At 42.6% G+C, this 23,277-nt stretch overlaps 1 protein-coding gene across 9 annotated transcripts in view; it reads right to left on the bottom strand.

The window, feature by feature from the left end:
- The window catches only part of SVIL (supervillin), a 254,554-nt gene that overhangs the window by 97,947 nt on the left and 133,330 nt on the right, over window positions 1–23,277 (bottom strand). For all 9 annotated transcript variants that reach the window (XM_065921232.1, XM_065921239.1, XM_065921238.1 and 6 more), the window contains one exon: window positions 6,842–6,899. The gene's annotated coding sequence lies outside the window, so the exon portion shown is untranslated. The remainder of the gene's footprint in view (window positions 1–6,841; window positions 6,900–23,277) is intronic.

The following is a 23,277-nucleotide window of genomic DNA, read 5'->3' on the forward strand; positions in this document are numbered from 1 at the left end:
ATGTTTAAAGTTCTTCTAAACCCAGGTATCTGATATGAACTGAGATATCACAGAACATAAAAATTATGTTATGTTGTACATAGCTAAACATGTGTGTATAGATTATAAGTAAAATATTTTATTTGGGAGAGTTAATAGGTAGCTTTTTTCAATGATTCATGGTTATATTAATATGATTTTTGGGTGCAGCTAAATAATTATGTCAGCAGAGGTGGCAGGGGGTGGGAGGGATGTGAGGGTAAGTGTGGCCTCTGGTGGTAAAAACATCACTGCCCTAGGAGATGGATGCCTCTGTTCAGACTGACAACCTCTTCATGGGCCACCAGTAGCTATGCAAACTTGAACTAATCACTCAACCTCCCTGGGCTACAGTCTTCCTCAGAAAATCAGTGACTTGTCTAGGTGATATACACGCCCTCTTCCACCGTTGAAATTAAAGTAACAAACGTCTTCAATCCAAGAAAAATCAAAGCATGGAGCAGAGGTGTGAAAAGTTCATGAAAATTTGTCCAGGGGAAAAAAAAAAGAAATGGGACTTCCCTGGTGGCCCAGTGGTTAAGACTCTGCCTTTGCAATGCAGGGGGTGAAGGTTCAATCCCTGGCTGGGGAATTAAGATCCTGTGCGCTGTGTTGGTACAGGCTTACCAACCAGCTCCTTGTTCTGCCCACCCCTCCCAGCCTTCCAAAGCATCCGTTTCTCAGTACCTGCTATTGCTATAAATACTGCTCCCACTACTGCTCTTCAAGCTCTCACAGGACTCAGTGATCTCTAAGTTGGAAGGAAGACACATGGGCACACTCACTAGCATGTGTGTGTGTGTGTGTGTGTGTGTGTGCAAACACACCCCTGGGACCACTTCTGTCTTCGGCTTACAGATCAGGAAACTGTCCAGCGCTTTGCCCCAGGACACACGTGCAGCAAGAACAGTACGCAATGTGCAAATCTAGCTAATGCTCTGATACTGTGAGCACCCGGCCCAAGACTTGGAGCCCATAAGTTCAAGGCCTCCAGGGGAATGTGCCTGGAGTGGGCAAGACCAGAGCTGCTGCCTCAAAGGAAGAGAACAAACCTAGGGAAACAGGAAACTCATCTTCCCCAACAACATGATCACCTCCAGAGAAGTGGTGATAGACCGTAAACAAACCCAGCGCCAACCTGACCTTTCCCAAGGATGATCCCCTGTCTGTGGCTCTGCCCTGCAGAGGTGTGTCCACAGAGGCCCAAGGGGAGACTGAGGGACTGCTGCGGGTGCTATGAAGGGGCACACCAATCACTTATATCCTAGATACAAATTAAATTTCAAGGATCGTCTGTAAGCTCCAAAATATTGCCATCCCATCTTCCTAGAACCAAGCTCATCAGAAACCCTTAGTTTCTGCTTATAAATGTGGAATGCTTATACTCATAAAGAGCAGTGCCATATATTCATATCAGTTAATTAAAAGTCTTGAGAATAAGTAGGCTTTGAAAACCACACTCCAGGTGGCTTGAAAATCCTAAGACACCTCCTGCTTAGGTCAAAAACTTGGAATAAGCACTGACTTCTCAACAGTGAATCATAACACAATGACAGATCTCAGTGCTTTTTCAGAGGTATGATGTGGTCTAAACCTAAAACATTAAACAACTGCAGAATGGCACCCTACGTAAGGAGTGACATGCTATCAATATTTTAATTGACTATTTAACCACTTGAAACATTCCAGCAAGTTCTGTACTTTCTTTGGGAAACAAAAATCTCAGGAAGAAAATTCTGTGCAAACCCTGAAGTATTCAGCTCCTAGACCATTGACCTTACAGCACAAATATTATCTCATATTTTCAAAACTGAACATCTGTGTTTCTATTTTCCCCCTTTTATCTGCTCATCAAAAAGCTCAAAGAAACTGCTAAGGAAGACTAAAAAACTACCCTCTTGTTAAACATTTCATTGAACTTGCACAGAGTGGGGTTCACAATCCATCACCCTACACCCCTGGATTCACATGCATTTCCTTTCTTGAAACAAACTACAGATGTGTCAGCACTGATGGGCAGGACAGCCTCTCACGGGTGGTCAGAAACCAAGAAAACCATAGCACATTAGGGAAATCTCTCCTGCCTCTTCCCATGGCTGACTGTGAATGCTGTTTCCTCCTCAAGTCTCTTTCTGCAGCTTCCTTCCATCCCGGCTAGTCTTGCTCCTGGTCTGGGCCTCAGTTTAAGGTCATTTCCTTAAGGAAGAACGCTGTGACCCCGTGTCCACCTACCAGCACCAAATCTACACTATGCACCTCTGTTATATTCTCTCACGTGACCCTGTTTTCCTATTTATGGAACATATTATAAGTGTCTCATTTTAACTTGTTGATTTTAAAAAATACTTTTAAAAATTCATAAATATACAGTGAATGAATTGGCTCCAATAAAATATTTCAAATATTTATGAAGACTACTCTGAAGTATTTTTTTTAAAGATTTTATTTTTTTGATGTGGACCATTTTTAAAGGCTTCACAACACTGCTTCTGTTTTATGTTTTGCTTTTTTTTTTGACCCCACAGCATGTGGGATCTTAGCTACCCAACCAGGGATTGAACCCACAGCCCCTGTACTGGAAGGTGACGTCTAAACCGCCAGACCACCAGGGAAGTCTCCTGGAGTATTTTATGTATACACGTTACACACTGTGGATATGATGGGGAAAAGAATATGACAAATACTGAGACTCATTAGAAGAGCATGTATTTAATAACATCATCCCTTCCTCCGTTCCTTCCTCTCCTCCTCTTCTCTTTAAAATAACATATAATTGGGAAAACATTGCTCCTTATTACCTTTGCCCACCTTGCCTATATGTATGAAAATACATGTACGTTTGAATGTTTATAAAGTAGTCTGTTTTTCAGGTCTCCATCCTCAAGGTAAAATTTTCTTACTGGAATCCACAGTCGCCTTTATACTTCTTTCTTGCTGTTAAAATCTCTCCTATTTCCTCCAAGTAACTACTAACCTCTGACAGCTAACCAATGACTACTAACCAAAGATGACTACTAACCAACAATGTCTAGTAACCAATGACTACTAACCAACTAACCAACGAGGAAGTAGATGAGCCATAGGAAGAATAAGGAAGATGGGCTGGAACCAAAGACTGACTTACGATTGTCACAAGAGCTGTGACGGATGTAGGTTTCCCCAAGTCAATATGAAACCAGACTTTGAGAAGAGCCATGTCTCTGTCCTGGACTTCTGACACCTGGGGGCACCAGTCAGCAGTGAAAATGGGCAGGACACACTGGTGAAGCGTTCTGGACCATCCATGAACGAGTAACTCATGTGCCCATCTAATGGCCGGTGAAACACTTAAAAATGTCCTCCCCCAAAGCCCTAGCGTCACTTTCTTCCCATTCTCTGATCCAGAGGCACCCAGAGCAGCATTACAGCGGGGGGGTGGGGGGGGTTGGGGGGGTGGGGAGAGAAGCACTGGATGCTGGACTATGTCCCTCCTCATTATCACCTACACGGGGATCAGGGGCTCTCTGCCCAGACCACTTCTCTGGGCCTTGGTGGGTTGCCACAGCTCCAATAAAAGGTGGGATCCTCTAGTTCACCATGGAACTATCTTTCCATATATAACTAAAGTATATATGCTACAGTCTTCATTTGGGGGAATTAAAATTTTAAAAGCTTCTAATATGAATAAATGGGGCTTTCCTGGTGGCTTAGTGGTAAAGAATCTGCTTGTCAATACAGGAGACATGGGTTTGATCCCTGGGTGGGGAAATCCCCTGGAGAAGTGGCATCCCACTCCAGTATTCTTGCCGGGAGAATTCCATGGATAGAGGAGCATGGAGGGCTATAGTCCAAAGGGTCACAAAGAGTTGGACATGACTTAGTAAATCAAAAACAACAACAACAATATGAAGAAACAACTTTAATATGTTTTTCTTCTCCTCTGAAACGGAGCTCCCTTCTTCATGACTAATTCGTTCATGCTTCTAGCTCTTTCCTCCGCTTCAGTAATCCAAGAAAAGATTGCACTTTGCTTCCATGCTAATTTTTTTTAACATGTCCCATTAACCTACTTAAATGCCCAGCAAGACAATAAAAGGACATTTTATTAAAGTGAGAGCAGGCTATCCTGCTGTTATTACCTTCTATCTTTTTTAAAAAATGGGATGTCCTAATAAGGAATATTCTGTTCCACACAGTGAAGGGCTTCCTGACTAACTCTTCTACTGGAGTTTAGTTACAAGACAGGGGAGGGAGCATCCCTGATGGTCCCATGGTTAAGACTCCATGTTCCCAATGCAGGGGACATAGGTTTGATCCCTGGTCAGGGAACTAAGGTTCCACAAGGCCAAAAAAAAAAAAAAAAAAGAAGACAAGGGAGATGTAATCCATCACCTCATGTTCCCATGTCTGGTGTCTGGGTAACTAGATTTATTTGAAGGAGGCAGGTTCTTGTATTTCCAGTCCATTTTGCATTTAGGACCAGAGCCTGGGGGCCATTGATTTAATAGGTGCATATGAAGTAACACCAGTTTCAGAACCGCTGTGTCCCTCTGAGTCTCTCTCCCTGAACGGACTGACCTGCATTCATACTTCATATTTTCCCTTGAAAAAGCAGCGCTTTTCTGTCTCCTCTTTGTTTTTTTCCCCCCTGCTCTTAGTCACATATTAAGTCTACAGCAGCTAAACCAACCTGCTAGTGATGTATTTGCAACAAAGTTGCTATGATCTGAATGTGTTTCCTGGAATTCATAGATTGAAATCCTGACCCCCAGTTCAGTTCAGTTCAGTTCAGTCGCTCAGTGGTGTCTGACTCTTTGCAACCCTATGAATCGCAGCATGCCAGACCTCCCTGTCCATCACCAGCTCCCGGAGTTTACTCAAACTCATGCCCATTGAGTCGGTGATGCCATCCAGCTATCTCATCCTCTCTGTCGTTCCCTTCTCCTCCTGCCCCCAGTCCCTTCCAGCATCAGAGTCTTTTCCAATAAGTCAACTCTTCGCATGAGGTGGCCAAAGTACTGGAGTTTCAGCTTCAGCATCAGTCCTTCCAATGAACACCCAGGACTGATCTCCTTTAGGATGGACTGGTTAGATATCCTTGCAGTTCAGGGACTCTCAAGAGTCTTCTCCAACACCACAAGGGTGAAGATATTTGGAGGTGGGGCTTCTGGAAAGTGATTAGGTCATGAGAGTGGAGCCCTCATGAATGAGATCAGTGCCCACTCCAGCAAGAGAGGATGCAAGACATAGGGCAGTGGGAAACCTGGAGGAGGGTCGTCACCCCATGGCAGTGCACCCTGACCTCAGACTTCCAGCCTCCAGGTATGAGAAATAAATTTCTATGTTTTATAAGCCACTCAGTCTATGAGAGTGAACAAATTAAGACAGAAGCCTTAGCTTCTATTAAAAAGAAGGCAAAGATGAAAAATAAAGGAGATTGTATCAACTACTAGAAAAGTAAGATTTCATGAGTTAAATAAGACAGCTTTACTGATGACCATGCCTCCTCACTGCTCTAGTTTACCTTATACTATTAACAAGATGTGGATGAGATCCATCAAAGTTTACCCCATCCAGCATGTTCACAAGGTCAAATCTAACATTCTCAAACGCAGAGCCAGGCTTAGCTTGGCTAGGACACTGGTGACACAACAAGACAAAATAAGCTTTGTGTCAAAGGTTAAGCTTTGAAATGCAAACTTTTAAAGTAAAGAAACAATGTCTTATGTCATTCATTAGGAACAAAAGCATCTAAGTGCAATGAAGGGTAGATTTGGGTTGGGGCTTTCCCCCATAATAAAGTGGATGCTGAAATCCGTATCTCTGTGTGTTAAGAGACCATCATTTTGTGTCTACACTTGAAAATCTCAAAACCTGTTAGGGACAGCCATCTATGAGGACACATCTGAAATATGGCCACCTTATTAGGCACAAAGTTTAATTTTTCTATTATCTCACCTCAATGATGTGTGTACCACGGAGTTTTAGCATATCAGGTACATCAAATAGGTACCCATAATATTCTGCAGCCAATGGAACAGAAGGGCAGAAAGGTTAAGAGGCCAGGCACCATGAACTTACCTGGACAGGTGAGTGGGTGGATGGGTGGAGGGAGAGAAGTAGGGGAGAAGAACAGGTCAGAAGGAAGGGACAGAGGGAGGAAGAACAAGACTAGATCCTTTCTTAAAAAACCAAAAGCATACATGTGGATAACTGATTCACTGTGCTGTACAACAGAGATTGTTACAACACTGTAAATTAACTACACTTCAATGAAAAAAAAAAATAACAACAACAGCAAGCCAAAAGTTCCCTTACTCAAAGGGTAGGTTGCAAAAAAGGGTATCATATCCTTAGAGGCAGATATGAGAAAGAAAAGAACTTGTAAAGAAAAGCCCTTTACAATTTTGCAATTACAGAGACACCAGTAGGCCATTTTGCAAATAGTTCCCATGTGTGTGTTCAGTCTGGCTCTTTGCAGACCTATGGACTGTAGTCTGCCGGGCTCCTCTGTCCATGGAATTCTCCAGGCAAGAATACTGGAGTGGGTTTCCATTTCCCACTTCAGGGGATCTTACTGACCCAGGGATTGAACCCACATCTCTTGTGTTTCCTGCATTGGTAGGCGGATTCTTTACCACTAGTACCAATACAAAAAGAATCTTTGCTGGCTGAGTGCACTGCTAAGTCAGCCTGCTTCACATGTTTTAATAAGTTAAACTCCGGAGAGAAAATATTTTTTTTAAAACATTTAAAACTCAAGGATTAGAAATTTAGGAGAATAATTTCTAAAGCTCCTACAAATCTTCGAAACTTAAGATTTCTTGAGCAAAGACTTCTTTACCTTGGAACTTTTCTTTGACACGGGAATCCAATGAGGCTTAAGTTTTTCTTGTTCAAATCTAAGGGGAAAGAAATAATGTAAGCATGAAATACCCACACAGTAACTTAAAACCAAAAAAAAAAAAAAAAAAAACCCTTCAATGGGGGAAAAAAAATTCTTCACACTCCCTTTGAGACCATTTAAGAAAAAGAAAACTGTGATCCAGAAATATGAATACAGAAAATACAGACACCTTTAAGCATCAAACTCCACCACATGCATTTTACTTAGGAATTGTTTTGTTTTGATTTTGGTTAATAGTAGCCAAGATACTTCATGGGTTAAAAAAAAAATTCTGACATAGTTCAATGCTACCATTTAAATTCTCTATGGTTACAAGAATAACTCCAAAGCAATTAAATACTGAAAAACATAGCTATTATCCTCACGGGCAAAAAGGGAGAAAAAAATTAAACAGTTTTGGTCCAGGTAACCAGAAAGGTCTAAAATCATCCCTGCCTGGTATATTTGATGCTTTTAAAGAAGGCACAGCAGGAGTTGGGGTGCATGAGGGGTTGATGAACAGTGGATGGGACACTTCAGCTGTGTTTTTATTGCCTTCATTAAAATCTAAATGATAATGACACATCGAATTTGCCACTTATTTATTTTTGAAGACAAGACATATATTACATAAAGACAGCTGGTAACAATTGCACACCACCAAAAACACACATCCGACTGAACTGGTTAATGAAAACCAGGCACAGGCAAATTTATAACTGGCTTTGGGTAAGTAATCTGTTTTACAGCTTTTGGCATAGCAACCATTTGTCCATCCAGAAAACCACAATTAGACCACTTACAGAAATTTCTTTCCCTATGGAAGAGCCTCTTACTGCTTAAGATTTAGGGGCAGAAGCTTGAGGAAAAAGAGGTACAAGATATACCAGATGCTGACCTATCAAATACATTCCAAATTCTGGAATTTGGGAATTTGGACCAACTAGAGTAATACAATACAAATGTATAATGCCAATTAAACATCTAGGCTTTTTGGCTAATTATACAAATATCCTTGTTATGTGCTTAGAAAAAGAGAACTTGGTTCAAAAAGCTATCAAATATTGCAGAAGCAAATTCCTGAATCTGACACCTCAGTTGTTCAAATCTCTTCCCAATCGTGCATTTGGACTGGAAAATACTTTCATAGACAATGGCCAAATTTCCAATGTGATGTTCAACACAACCTAAGGATCTCTTTTTAGTTCAATCTGTGAACCTAATCTGAGATGCCACTTCAGTGGTTAAATTGAAAGCACTTTTCCTCTGGGCTCAAAAGGAAGCCACTTAAGAAGACAACATTTTTGTTCCAAACAGCCTCCCATGAAGATTTCATAAAAAGGCAAACACACACCACTGCCTACTGGAAAAAATTTAGTGGATATAACATTTGGTTGAGAAAAATATTTCAGTTAAAGTACAGCACATCCAGAACTTAACCCAAACTTTGAGCATTCCGATGTAATCTGCAATGTTTCCTTCATAAAGGCTTTAGTGGTTTAGCAATTTCTTTAACGCACAACAGAAAAAAAAAAAGCCACCTTTCTCAGCGATCCCAAGATAAGCTAATTTATAAAGTCAATGAGATATTTAAAGCATCCTTTGAGAAAACCACAGAACAGTATAACGGGGCATCCAAGCTAAAATGGAAGATGCAAGGCATTCATGATGCTATTAAAAAGACACTTGAGGGCATTTTCCATTTCTCCCGCCTTACCTTGTTCCTCAGAGAACTTGAAAGTGCCCAGGTAGCTGGGAATCCCTGGGCTTCTGAACATGGCTGCACACATCGAGTTCGGGGACAGAGCCTGCTCTACAGCTAATTCTCAAGCAACCACGGCCTGCAGCCCGTCTGAGCAAAACTGGGTTGAGCTTTTCACAGCGCGAGGCAGTCAGGCACTGGTGTCCTTGAGAGTAGAGTGAACGCAAAGCGACACACTGCAGGCTGGAAGAGCTCAGACCCCATAATCAGATTACAAGCAGAAATTAGGCCTGTGGATGCTGAAATAGACTGGATTCCAGTGATGGGACATTTATGGGACTTCCGAGCCATGGCCGGACCACAGCTCCTGCGTCGGCTAAGGAGACGATGCTGTAAACCTAACCACCCTCAGGAGAGGCAGGACAGCTCCTCCCTGCCCTAAAAGCTTACAAGCAAAACCAAAACCATCCAGAGATGCTCCGTGTACTGGGACGAAGGACAGCCTCTGAACTATTCCCAGGCTGCTCTGAGTCTGGCTTTGGCTAAGTTCAATGAAACACTTGATCGAACAGGGAGCCAAAACCCCCGAGTTAAGAGTTAAGATTGATGAACAACATATGAGTGAAATTGTGGGAAAAGAAAAGGCAGATATTACTAGAGGTTCAAAAATTTTAATTTGAGACAGAAGCTCCTAAGTATAATACTACTTTTTCTACTCACCCTGTTTATCTTACTTTTTAAAAGACATTTTTTCCAACAAGTTTAGGTTTACTACAAAACTGAGAGAAGGTACAGAGAGTTCAACTTTTGAACTGTGGTGTTGGAGGAGACTCCTGAGAGTCCCTGGACTGCAAGGAGGTCCAAGCAGTCCATCCGAAAGGAGATCAGTCCTGGGTGTTCGTTGGAAGGACTGATGCTGAAGCTGAAACTCCAGTACTTTGGCCACCTCATGCGAAGAGTTGACTCACTGGAAAAGACCCTGATGCTGGGAGGGGTTGGGGGCAGGAGGAGAAGGGGACAACAGAGGATGAGATGGTTGGATGGCATCACCGACTCGATGGACACGAGTTTGAGTAAGCTCCGGGAGTTGGTGATGGACAGGGAGGCCTGGCGTGGGGTTGCAAAGAGTCGGATATGACTGAGCGACCGAACTGAACTGAACTGACAGAGTTCTCAGGTACTCCCTGCCCCCACCCATACACAGTCTCCCATGTCATCAACTGCCCCTGCCATCAACATCCCCCACCAGATGCTACATTTGTTACCAAGGATGAACCTACAATTGAACCTATGATTCATCATAACCACCAGAGTTTACCCTCTGAGTTCATGCTTGGTACTGTCCATTCTGTGGTTTTGAATATACCACAACATATATCCATCATTCTACTGTCATACAGAGTACTTTTGCCCTCAAAAGCCTCTGTGCTCAGCTTGTTTATCTCCCTCCTCTCTCTCCGCCCTCGGCAACCACTGATCTTTTTATGTCTTCATAGTTTTGCCTTTTCCAGAATGTCATATAGTCAGAATCATGCAGTATGGAGTCTTTTCAGATTGGTTTCTTTCGCTTAGTGCACAGTATGCATTTAAGGGGGCTTCCCAGGGGGTGCTAGTGGTAAAGAACCTGTCTGTCAATGCAAAAGACATAAGAGATGCGGGTTCCGTCCCTGGGCCAGGAACATCCCCTGGAAGAGGGCATGACAACCTACTCCAGTGTTCTTGCCTGGAGAATCCCATAGACACAAGTGCCTGGGGGGCTACAGTCCATGGGGTCGTACAGAGTCAGACACAATTGAAGCGACTTAGCATGCACATGCATTTATGGATGCTCCATGTCTTTTCATGGCTTGATAGCTAATTTATTTTTAGTGCCTAATAATATACTATTGTCTGGATATAGCACAATTTATGTAACCATCCAGTTATTGCAAGACATCTTGGTTGCTTCCAAGTCTTGGCAATTAGGAATAAAGCTGCTCTAAACATTCATTGTAGGTTTTTGTGCAGACTATACATTTTCAGCTCCTTTGAGTAAATACCAAAGAATGTGATTGCTAGACTATATGGTAAAGAGTATGATTAGCTTTGTAACTGCCAAACTGTCTTCCAAAGCAGCTGGACCATTTTTCATTCCCACCAGCAGTGACTGCAAGCTCAGCACTGGGTGGTGTCAGGACTCTGGATTTTGGCCATTCTGATAGGTGGCATCTTGTTTTAATTTCCATTTCTCTGATGACATATGATGGGAGGATATTTTCATGTGCCTATTGGCCATCTGTATCTCTTCCTTGGTAAGGTGCCTGTTCAGGTCTTTGGCCCAAATTTGATTCAGTTGTTTGTTTTCTGTTGAGTTTGTTTTACTGTTGAGTTTTAAAAGTTTTTGGTATATTTTAGATAACAGTCCTTGATCAGATATGTCTTTTGCAGATACTTTATCCTGGTGGGTGGTTTTTCTAGCTCTCTTGATGTTGTCTTTCACAGAACCAAGTGCTTCATTTTAATGAAATTTAGCATGTCAACTAAAGTTGACCAAAATTATGACCAACCTAGACAGCATACTAAAAAGCAGAGACATTACTTTGCCAACAAAAGTCTGTCTAGTCAAGGCTATGATTTTTCCAGTACTCGTGTATGGATGTGAGAGTTGGACTATAAAGAAAGCTAAGTGCTGAAGAATTGAGGCTTTTGAACTGTGGTGTTGAAGAAGACTCTTGAGAGTCCCTTGGACTGCAAGGAGATAAAACCATTTGATCCTAAAGGAAATTAGTCCTGAATATTCATTGGAAGGACTGATGCTGAAGCTGAAACTCTAATACTTTGTCCCCCTGATGTGAAGAGTTGACTCATTGGAAAAGACCCTGATGCTGGAAAAGATTGAAGGCAGGAAGAGAAGGGGTCAAAGGATGAGATGGTTGGATGCATCACTGACTCAATAGAACATGAGTTTGATAAACTCCAGGAGTTGGCGATGGACAGGGAGGCCTGGAGTGCTGCAGTCCATGGGGTCGCAGAGTCAGACACAACTGAGCGACTGAAATAAACTGAGCGTGTCAACTGTTCATTTCATGGAATGTGTCTTTGGTGCTGTATCTAACAATGCATCACATACATCACCAAGGTTTTCTATGTAATCTGGGAGTTTTATAGTTTTGTGTTTTACATTTATGTTTATGATCTATTTTGAATTAATTTTTATGCTGGTTATAAAGTCTGTGTCTAGATTCTTTTTTTTTTTTTCACATGAGGATGTCCAGTTGTCCCAACACCACTGGTTGAAGACATTTTCTCTGCTCCATTGCTTTGCTTGTCTCTGCTCCCTTAAGACACGTCTCCCTGCATTGGCCTGTGTCTATGATCTTAGGAGTGGTGGTTTACCCCTCCCCTCTTTGTGGACCCAAGAAGAATGACTGATTTCTCAGTCTGTTCACTTTTTCACTTGCTGGGATGAAGTGGTAACTTCTAAGCTCCTTATAGGCAGAACCCAGAACCCTGGAGTCTGCTGTTTATTTTAACTACAATCTGTAGCTGATGGGGTCAAGTAAGGTAATGCAACTCCAAGAAAAATCTGCAATAGAGACTGACAATTTGATAGGTAAAATCATCTCCTTTATAAGATAAGGAGGAAAAAGAGGGATAGAGAAGTAACTTGCTCTGGGTACACACTTGGTTAGTGATGGAGCCGTACGTAGTGATGGTTAGGATGGTAGGCTCGAGATCATGATTTGCTCCCCTTCACCCCTCAGGGAGGCAGTGACCCCTGAGTCTGACCATCTTTGTCTGTTTAGTTGCTGTTGCTGTTCGCTCACTCAGTCGTATCAACTCTTTGTGACCCCATGGACTGCAGCACGCCAGGCTTCCCTGTCCTTCACCATCTTCCAGAGCTTGTTCAAACTCATGTCCATTTAGTCAACAATGCCATCCAACCATCTCATCCTCTGTTACCCCCTTCTCCTCCTGCCCTCAATCTTTCCCAGCATCAGGGTCTTTTCTTCGCATCAGGTGGCCAAGGTATTGAAGCTTCTATTTGGTACTGAATATTTGTTAGCTGTATAGCAGGCCTGCCCACGATGGTTTGCTGAATGGTCATGGGAAAGAATGGAATACTCTTTTTCTAAAGGCTAGAGATGCCATTCTAAAGGAGTTTCCCAGATGGCTCAGTGGTAAAGAACCCACCTGCCAATGCAGGAGACACAGGAGACATGAGTTGGATCCCTGGGTTGGGAAGATCCCCTGGAGGAGGGCATGGCAAACCACTCCAGTATTCTTGCCTGGAGAATCCCATGGACAGAGGAGCCAGGTGGACTATAGTCCATAGGGTCACAGAGAGTAGGACATGACTGAGCAACTATGCATGTTCGCAAGCCATTCTAAAATGATTTGCATTGATTTTACATCCTGCTTTCAAACCAGACTGACTTAAGTGGTTTCTAAACTACAAACATAACTTGACAAGGAAGACTTATGCGGCAAATTCACCAGGGCGCAGCCACAGAAGGCACACGGGCTGTCCATGGGGCAGTTGTCATTTTCACTGTCCTGCTCATTTCTTCAACTCTCAAAGTCAGGATGAAATAGCAAATAGAGCAGGTTAAAAAAACTCAGCAGAAAACAACAGAAATGCTCTGAAAAACTGTAGTGGAAACGTCACTGTTAGGCCATGGCTAATGAGGAACCAGAAGGCAGAGGAGCTGCTGGAAAAAGAGGAATTGGAGGAAACTGTAGAAGCAACTGATTCTGAAAGTGAATAATTAGATAGGATGGAATACAGTTTGTGTTTATAAATAATCCTCTGCAAAAATTTAGTTTATAAAACATAATATTTACATTCCTGAAAACTATTCTTCTTACAGAATCCTCATCCTAAGGGACTCTCAATGCTTCTTTTGAATTATTATGATGGGATAATCTTAGTTAAAAATCTTAAAATACAATTCCAGTATAGAATAAAAAGAATTTGGGGACAGGGGGCTGTGCCTCTTGGCTTCTGGAATCTTAATTTCCGCACCAGGCATCAAACCAGGGCCTACTGTAGTAAGAACATGGAGTCCTAAGGACTAAACTGCCAGGGAATTCCCAGAATAAAAATAATTTGGAGGGAACTCCCTGGTGGTTCAGTGGTTAGAACGTAAACTTTCACTGAGATGAAACCTGGGTTTGCTCCCTGGTTAGGGAACTAAGATCCTACAAGCCACACTGTGTGGCCAAAAATAAAGAATGTGGATATCCTCTTTAAGTTGGTCATGGATCTTCCTACAATGACTTGCCTCACCCAACAATTATGAAACAAAGCAAACAAATTTAAATAGGGCTTCATAGCTGGAAAAGAATAAAAAAAAGACAGAAGTCTATTAAACTATGGATATGCAATTTAACCTACTCTTTAAGTACTCCATCCACCCCATTCACATTCCATTTAACCTCCTACTTAAATACCCCATTCACATGAAATTAAAAAAAAAAGACTATGAAGGGAACTTCCATGGTAGTCCAGTGGTTGAGAATTTGCCCTGCAAGGCAGGGGACGTGGGTTAGATCCACAGTCGGAGAACTAAGATCCCACAAGCCTAAGCCCATGTGTCACAACTACCGAAACTGCACACCACAAGGAAAGATTCATGCAATGCCACAAAGATCCCACATGCCACAACTAAGACCCAATACAACCAGATAAATAAACAATATAGAAAAGAAAGAACTGAAGTGGGAAGAGTGCCAAGATGTTTTTTAAAAAGTATTTGAAAAACAAGACTACAAAGAAATCTACATTTTATATCACTAGAAAGTAGCCATGTTTCTTTTTCATTTACTTTCCAATAATCAGACACAAATTAAATCCCTTAGGACTATATAGTGGAAATGACAAACAGATTCAAGGGATTAGATCTGACAGAGTGCCTGAAGAACTATGGACGGAGGTTCATGACATTGTGCAGGAGGCAGGGATCAAGACCATCCCCAAGGAAAAGAAATGAAAAAAGGTAAACTAGTTGTCTGAGAAGGCCTTATAAATAGCTGTTAATACAAGAGAAGTGAAAGGCAAAGGAGAAAAGAGAAGATATACCCATTTGGATGCAGAGTTCCAAAGAATAGCAAGGAGAGATAAGAAAGCCTTCCTCAGTGATCAGTGCAAAGAAAGAGAGGAAAACAATAAAATGGGAAAGACTAGAGATCTCTTCAAGAAAATTAGAGATACCAAGGGAACATTTCATGCAAAGATGGGCTCAATAAAGGACGGAAATGGTATGGACCTAACAGAAGCAGAAGATATTAAGGAGAGGTGGCAAGAATACACAGAAGAGCTATACAAAAAAGATCTTCACAACCCAGATAATGACGATGGTGTGATCACTCACCTAGAGCCAGACATCCTGGAATGTGAAGTCAAGTGGGCCTTAGGAAGCATCACTATGAACAAAGCTAGTGGAGGTGATGGAATTCCAGTTGAACTCTTTCAAATCCTAAAAGATGATGCTGTTAAAGTGTTGTACTCAATACACCAGCAAATTTGGGAAACTCAGCAGTGGCCAGTGGTCTGGGAAAGATCAGTTTTCATTCCAATCCCAAAGAAAGGCAATGCCAAAGAATGCTCAAACTATTGCAGTCATCTCACACGCTCGTAAAGTAATGCACAGAATTCTCCAAGCCAGGCTTCAACAGTACATGAACCAAGAACTTCCAGATGTTCAAGCTGGATTTAGAAAAGGCAGAGGAACCAGAGATCAAATTTCCAACATCCATTGGATCATTGAAAAAGCAAGAGAGTTCCAGAAAAACATCGACTCCTGCTTTATTGACTTCGCCAAAGCCTTGGATTTTGTGGATCACAACAGATTGTGGAAAATTCTTCAACAGATGAGAATATCAAACCACCTTACCTGCCTCCTGAGAAATCTGTATGCAGGTCAAGAAGCAACAGTTAGAACCAGACATGGAACAATAGACTGGTTCCAAACTGGGAAATATTATGTCAAGGCTGTAAATTGTATCCCTGCTTATTTAACTTACACGCAGAGTACATCATGCAAAATGCCAGACTGGATGAAGCACAAACTGGAATCAAGATTGCTGGGAAAAATATCGATAACCTCAGATATGCAGATGACACCACCCTTATGGCAGAAAGTGAAGAAGAACTAAAGAGCCTCTTGATGAAAGTGAAAGAGGAAAGTGAAAAAGTTGGCTTAAAACTCAACATTCAGAAAACTAAGATCATGGCATCCCATCACTAAGCCATGGTCCCATCACTACATGGTAAATAGCTGGAGAAACAATGGAAACAGTGAGAAACTTTATTTTCTTGGGCTGCAAAATCACTGCAGATGCTGACTGCAACCATGAAATTAAAAGATACTTGCTCTTTGGAAGAAAAGCTATGGTCAACCTAGACAGCATATTAAAAAGCAGAGACATTACTTTGCCAACAAAGGTACATCTAGTCAAAGTTATGGTTTTTCCAGTAGTCAAGTATGGATATGAGAGTTGGACTATAAAGGAAGCTCAGTGCTAAAGAATTGACGCTTTTGAACTGTGCTGTTGAAAAAACTCGAGAGTCCCTTGGACTGCAAGGAGATCAAACCATTTGATCCTAAAGGGAAATTAGCCCTGAATATTCATTGGAAGGATTAATGCTGAAGCTGAAACTCCAATACTTTGGCCACGTGATGTGAAGAACTGACTCATTGGAAAAGACCCTGATGCTGGGAAAGATTGAAGGCAGGAGGAGAAGGGGCTGACTGATGATGAGATGGTTGGATGGCATCACTGACTCAATGGACATGAGTTTGAGCAAGCCCCAGGAGTTGGTGATGCACAGGGAGGCCTGGTATGATGCAGTCCATGGGGCCACAAAGAGTCAGACATGACTGAGTGACTGAACTGAACTGATGTGTGTATATATATATTCACTTCCATATTCTTTTTCACTATGGCTTATTACGGGATATTGAATATAGTTCCATGTAGAACCTTGTTGTTTATCCATCCTATATGTAATGATTTGTATCTGCTAACCCCAACTCCCAATCCTTTCTTCCCCACCACGTGATAAACTCAAGTCTGTTCTCTATGTCTGCGAGTCTGTCTGTTTCATAGATAAGTTCATTTCTGCCATAGTTTAGATTCTACCTATAAGTGATATCATATGGTATTTGTTTTTCTTTTTTTGAATTACTTCACTCAGTATGATAATCTCTAGATCCAGCCATGTTGCTGCAAATGGCATTATTTCATTCTTTCTTATGGCTGAGTTAATATTCCATCATATATATGTGTGTGTGTGTATATATCTCACCTCTTCTTTATCCATTCATCTGTTGGTGGACATAAGGTCATTTCCATATCTTGGCTATTATGAATAGCGCTGCTATGAACATGGGGGTGCGTGCATCTTTTTGAATTATAGTTTTGTCTGGGTGTATGTGCAGGAGTGGGAAGGCAGGATCATATAGTAGCTCTATTTTTAGTTTTCTGAGGAGTCTCCATACTGTTCTTCATAGTGGCTGTACCAATTACACTTCCACACCTGCCTTTCTTTTTGCAAAATGTTGGACAACTCTCTCAGGATCACACAGCTTATGGTGTGGCAGTGCCAGCCTGGAAATCTACCTCCTCCTACTCTTCCCAGGACAGCGCCCACGTCGGCCTGGGCACAAAACGACGGGGGCCGCTGCCCTAGACTCGTCCTGGATTAAGGTCACAGTGTCTCCCAGCCCGAGAGCCCATGTTGCTTTAATTGGCAAAAAAACACCAATCTGACCCCAAGAGGGGGAGCAAGCCAGCTGCTGGTTGCTTATCTCATATGATTTCCTGGTCTGGTTTTGGTGCTACAGACGTTCCTCAAGACCAGGGCTGACTCCAGACATGGGCAATTAGGGCATGGCTGAGACCCAAGGAAAAGACAGAAGTCAGAAAGCCTGGTGGGGGTGAGTGTCACAGAGAAAGTAAGCAACTGATTACTCTGATTCCTCCTCCCCCTTCCCAAGGCCCTTAACTCATGGCAGAAGCACAAGGTAAGGATATTATCAGTGACTTTGGAGAGTGTATAAAACAATGACTCAGGAACTCTACTTCTGGAGAAGTACTTGATGAAATTACAGTGAACAAGTACAAGGACGTTTACCACGTCCTGTGTTTATAAATGTACAAAGCTTGAACCAGCCCACACAGAGGGCCATGGAGAAGAACAGGTAAACGGATTACAAGAAAACCATGTTTGAAACTCCACTGGTGATCTGAAAATGTTTCATGATATATTATGTTAGACACACACACACATACACCTTATCAGAAAGGCAATACAGAGCCTCAAACATTATTTCCCAACTCATAGGTAAGTCTCTCCATATTCTCCCCTCATTTCCAAAGTTTCCACAATAGGCATGAATGACTTCTATAATTACCAAAACAATTATGTACAAATAAAGATGAAGGTAATAAGAAAAATAAATATCATGTATTTATGCATATAGTATGGAATCTAGAAAAATGGTACTGATGAACCTATTTGCAGGGCAGGAATAGACACACAGATGGAGAGAACACACTTGTAGACACAGTGGGGGAAGGAGAGGGTGGGATGAAATGAGAGAGTAGCATTGACTTATTCCACTACTATGTGTACAACAGACGCTAGTGGGAAGCTGCTGCTTGGGGCTCAGTGATGACCTAGAGGGGTGGGATGGGGCAGGTGGGAGGCTCAAGTGCGAGGGGATGTATACATATAAATGTGGTTGATTCACTTCGTTGTATAGCAGAAGCTAAGACAACATTGTAAAGCAACTATACTCCAATTAAAAAATAGAAAGAATTCAAAAATCATTAAGAAAAAAGATGAAGGTAAGCGGTCCTTCTGAAATTCCAAGGCTTAGAATTGGCCTAAAATTTTAGGAACAAATCATGACTGAAAGTGTGCCTATGGGCCCATGCACAAGGTCAAATTGCCCGTTTCTTTTAAGCCTACTTTATTTGTTTCTTGGCTATAAATAGGAGAGCTGACACAGAGATTCGCCAACGTCCTCAATAACATGCAATACTTGAGGCTTTCTCAAACTTGACTCCAGGTGGGCCCTGATCACTGCGGAAATGTCTGGATCAAACCCCTATTCCCTACCCCACTACTGCAACCAGCACTGAATCCACCCGTGAAAGCCCCTTATTAATTCCATCTCCCTTGGGACTTGACTTCTGCTAATTAAACTTGTCTTGGTTGAAAACCATCATTGTCTCCTGGCTAAAGGACTATGTAAACTTGAGGGAGAACACCTGGACACTTCTAGGCACATCCCTAGCTTAAAACAAGGACCTGTGAATATCAGGTGAATGCGTGAATGAGTGGTTGAGTCAATGAACGAAGCAAGAAAGCAGACAAGCAATGGAATCACTATGGTTCATCCCCAGCCTTAGATTCGGTCCCATTCCCGGCCAACTTCAGTTCTTAACTAGGTGGCTTAGAAAAGGAGTTCCCCAGCCTCCAGGATCTAATGCCTGATGATCTGAGGTGGAGCTGATGTAATAATAATAGAAATAAAGTGCACAATAAATGTAATGCACTTGAATTATCCCCAAACCATTCCCCCCACCTCGCCCCGCCAGGTCTGTAGGAAAACTGTCTTTTGTGAAACTGGTCCCTGGTGCCAAAAAGGTTGGGGATGGCTGGACCACTCCCTCCTTTGAGACTCCTTCTAAAGTCACCTTGTCTTTCCTAATGTGAGGCAATGAGAGGGAGCATGAATGTGTGTGTGTGGGGAGAAACAGGAAGAAAAAGTTCAAAGATTCTCCAGGGACAATGTGCAATGAGAAAAACCAGGGAGATGAATTTTGTTGTACAGCTGTGGACATTATCGCCAAGCGTCCAGGTAAGAAGTACCATCTTCTACGTTGCCAAGGTCAAATGAGGAGGCGTCAGATGACAAAGGATCAAGTTGATAAACCCTCAGGGAGTGTGTGGACTGGTCACAGCTGGGGCTCAGGGTTACACTGGGGCTAGACTGAGGAGCCAGTGGTCCTGTGGGTGGTTCTGGCTGATGCCATTCATGCATCCCTGCAGGAGGAGGGGCAGCTGTCCTTTGGGTGGAGGAAATGGAAACAAAACCAATGAAAAGGGAGAGAGTCAAATACCCAACTGGCAACTAGCCATTTCCTACCACACCTGGTGTGATAATGGGAAGAAGTCAGTTAGACCTGGACCCTTGCTGACAGCACAGTGGGGTGGGTGCAATGCTAAGTGCTCTGTGGGCATTAACGCTTATGGAGTTAACATTTCTGCTCCAGGAGATGCTACCACTGGTATCCCCATCTGCAGGTGAGAAGACAGAGATATGGTATGGTCTGGGAGAAACACTCAAACCTAGACTGGCCCCTTAAAATGCATCTCCAAAGGCAAAAACAGCCATTCACACCTAAAACAAAATCAGGAGAGAAATAAGGAGGTAGGGATGTGACTCTGTGAGAAAATGAAATGGAGGCACTCTGAACAAGGGAGTGTGTTAATTACTCTGTGGGGGGTGGGCATCTACGTGCTGAAGAGAGATGCAGATAACAGGCGCACCACTGTATGACATCATCCTGAATTCCCTACTGTGTGAACAGCTGGGGCAGCCCCGGAGGACAAGAAAATGAGCTGAAATTCAAGGCAGTACAGGGCAGTGTGAAATGATGACTAACAACTGTTGGGACACACACTATAGTGAGTTATTAGTGCATTTCTAAAATTACAAAGTGCCACGGAATGGTTTTAATGAAATCTACCATAAGCTACCATAGTTGATGGCTGGGCTGACATTCCAAAGTACAGGATATATTTTTACAGCCTACGAAAGGAGTGTTTTGTAGGCTAGCAGCAGCTGTAAATGGTATTCCCATTTTCTTTGGTGGGTTTTATTTGTGTGTTCAGACTCTTAATTTTGGGGCAGAATCCCCATCCAAGGGGCAATCCCCTCATCTGGGAAGCCATCCCGACCCTTTCATTTCCTTTTATCACATACTGGTTATTTGTACGTTCCAGGTTCCTCATTTTACTGGCACTGTGAAACACTTGGTGATTTTTAGTTAGTGGTAATATGTAGGGCAAGTCTGCATATAAAATCTGGTATTGTGTGATTATGTAAAATAATTTAAAACAGGCCATGCAGGCAGAGATGAAAAGGCTTAAAAGTACTTTCAAAAATAAGAAATATTATGACTCACAGATATTTCTTTATCAGATGGGTAGAAAGAAACATGTCAGTCTTGCTATATTCAAGAATTCATTTTTTATGGGACTTCAGTGGTTACGACTTCATGCTTGCAATGCAGGGGACATAGGTTTGATCCCTGCTTAGGGATCCCACATGCCACACCATGTGGCCAAAATAATAATAATAATGAAAAGGCTTACTTTGATCACTCAAATGACTTACTAATACTTTATATTAAATGTTTGAACAAGGAATGTTAACATTTGTTGTGAGAGTTTAATCATTTGAATTTCTTGCTGATTTTGAATCTATTGTTAATGAATATTGGGCAAAACAATCCAGATAGCTTAGAGGAAGAGAGGATAGTCGACAGTTTCTCAGAGGAAGAAAAAATAAAGGTGAGCTTCATGTTTAAGATATACACAGAAAGATACATACAGTGGAATATTATTCAGCCTTGAAAAATGGAATTTTGACACATGCTATGAACATGTCATAGATGAACTTCAAAGACCTTATGTTCAAAGAAACAAGACAGTCATAAAAGGACAAACCTTGCAAGATTCCACAGAGAAGAGGTGAGCAGAAGAGTCAGATTCATAGAGACAGAGAGTAGAGAGTGGTTACCAGGAGCTAGGGGTAGGCGACTCGGGGAGCTGGCATTTAATGGAACAGATCCAGTTGGGGAATGAAAAAGCCCTGGAGGTGGATGGTGGTGATGTCTATATGACAATGTGAAATGTACTTAATGCCACTGAACTGTGCTCTTAAAAACAGTTAAAAGTGTTAAATTTTATATATATTTTACTACAATTAAAAAAAGATACACTGTAGGTAAAGCACAGACAGACTCAAAATGCAGGCAGGTGTAGGGCGTCCAGGGCACGGCTCCCCTGAGGGCAGAGGACCAAAGACAGATGCTGACTCAGGTTAGGGAGATACCAACGATGCTTTTGGTCTGTCAGGGTACCTACCACAAAGGGTCCTTAAGCAGTGACGTGATAGACAGACACTTAGGTGTTTATTGTATAAGATCGCAATCTGTCTCTTCGGTCATCATGAGGTGCAGACACTCTTTCTTTAGAGCTGCAGGAACCCAACTCTCCCCCCACTAAGGGGGACCCCCTGTCCAAGGAAAGGGGGCCTGACACGAGTACAGTAATCCAGGAAGGTCAGAGAATGCCAATCACTCAACACTCACGGTACAGTTTTCATACAAACAGAAAATTAGGAAATACTAAACCATCAGGTCGGAGAATTTTTTTAAGAGTCTAAAATCCAAATGGCAGACAAGTAAACAGGTAAAATCAGTGTTGACATCTGATAGATCCTAACTCAGAGTTATACTGAGGTGATTTGAAGAAGGGAGCTCTGAGTAAAATAATTTCTGGGCTCCCTTGTCCTCAGAAGGGCATCTTAATGACAACAACCATGGCCCCCTCCACAACGATACTCCATCATGAAAACCCAAGAAAAGTGCAGCAACCTGCCATTCCCCACACCTCTCGTGTTTCCCTAAGGTCATGTTACCTGATACCCAGGAGACTTTATCTACAGTCTCAAAACAGGTTCCCAACACAGTTGCCGGTTGACTGGGGGGAGGAGGCATGTCAGCGATGCTTGACTGTTTGTGGTGGGCTCTGCTTGTACAAGAGTCACCCAGAAAGCAGATCCTGTCCCCCCACTGAGTGGCAAAGGAAGATTATGACAAAGAAGTCAAAGACGTATTCTGTTCTGCTTACAGAAATGACTAAGGATACGCTTACCTTTCTGAGTCAGTTTCCTATCTGATATTAAGCATGGCTGCCCCATGGTGCTTGTTAAAAATGAAAGTGCCCGGGCTTCCCTGGCTCCGTGGTAAAGGATCTGCCTGCCAATACAGGGGACAGGGTTTGATCCCTGATCCAGAAAGATCCCACATGCCACGGAGCAACTAAGCCTGTGTGCCGCAACTACAGAGCCTGTCCTCTAGAGCGTGGGAGCTGCAATTTCTGAGGCCACTGAAGCCTGCGCGCCCTAGAGCCCATGCTTTGCAAGAAGAGAAGCCACTGCAATGAGAAGCCCAAGCACCACAACAGGAGAGTAGCCCCTGCTCACTGCAGCTAACAGAGAAACTTGTGCAGCAGCAAAGACCTGGCACAGCCAAACAAATAAAATTTTAAAAAAAGAAAGAAAGAAAGCGCCTCCACCCCAGGCGACTGTGAGATGGTCTGAAGTTTGAAAACCACTGGTCTGAACGATTTGCGATGCGAGACCAGGAAGAAGCAGTAAAGTAGATCAGAGGGATGAGCTTGGTGAAGCAAAGCTTCTAGAAGGTAAGACCGATAAGGATAGGGTTGGATGGGACAGGAGGAAGAGGGGATGAAAGCATGAGAAATGGGATAAGAACACTGCTTACAGGAGGGGTGAGCTTAAATGGGGTCCCATTCAGGAGTTGAGAGGGGCCTGACCAGGCCATTCAGAGGCTGGGGGGGAGGGCAATGGAGAGCTTCCTAGACAGCAGGGCGTGGGATTCGTGT

The sequence above is a fragment of the Muntiacus reevesi genome, chromosome 2 (genome assembly GCF_963930625.1).
Source record: "Muntiacus reevesi chromosome 2, mMunRee1.1, whole genome shotgun sequence".
Taxonomy (NCBI): Eukaryota; Metazoa; Chordata; class Mammalia; order Artiodactyla; family Cervidae; genus Muntiacus; species Muntiacus reevesi.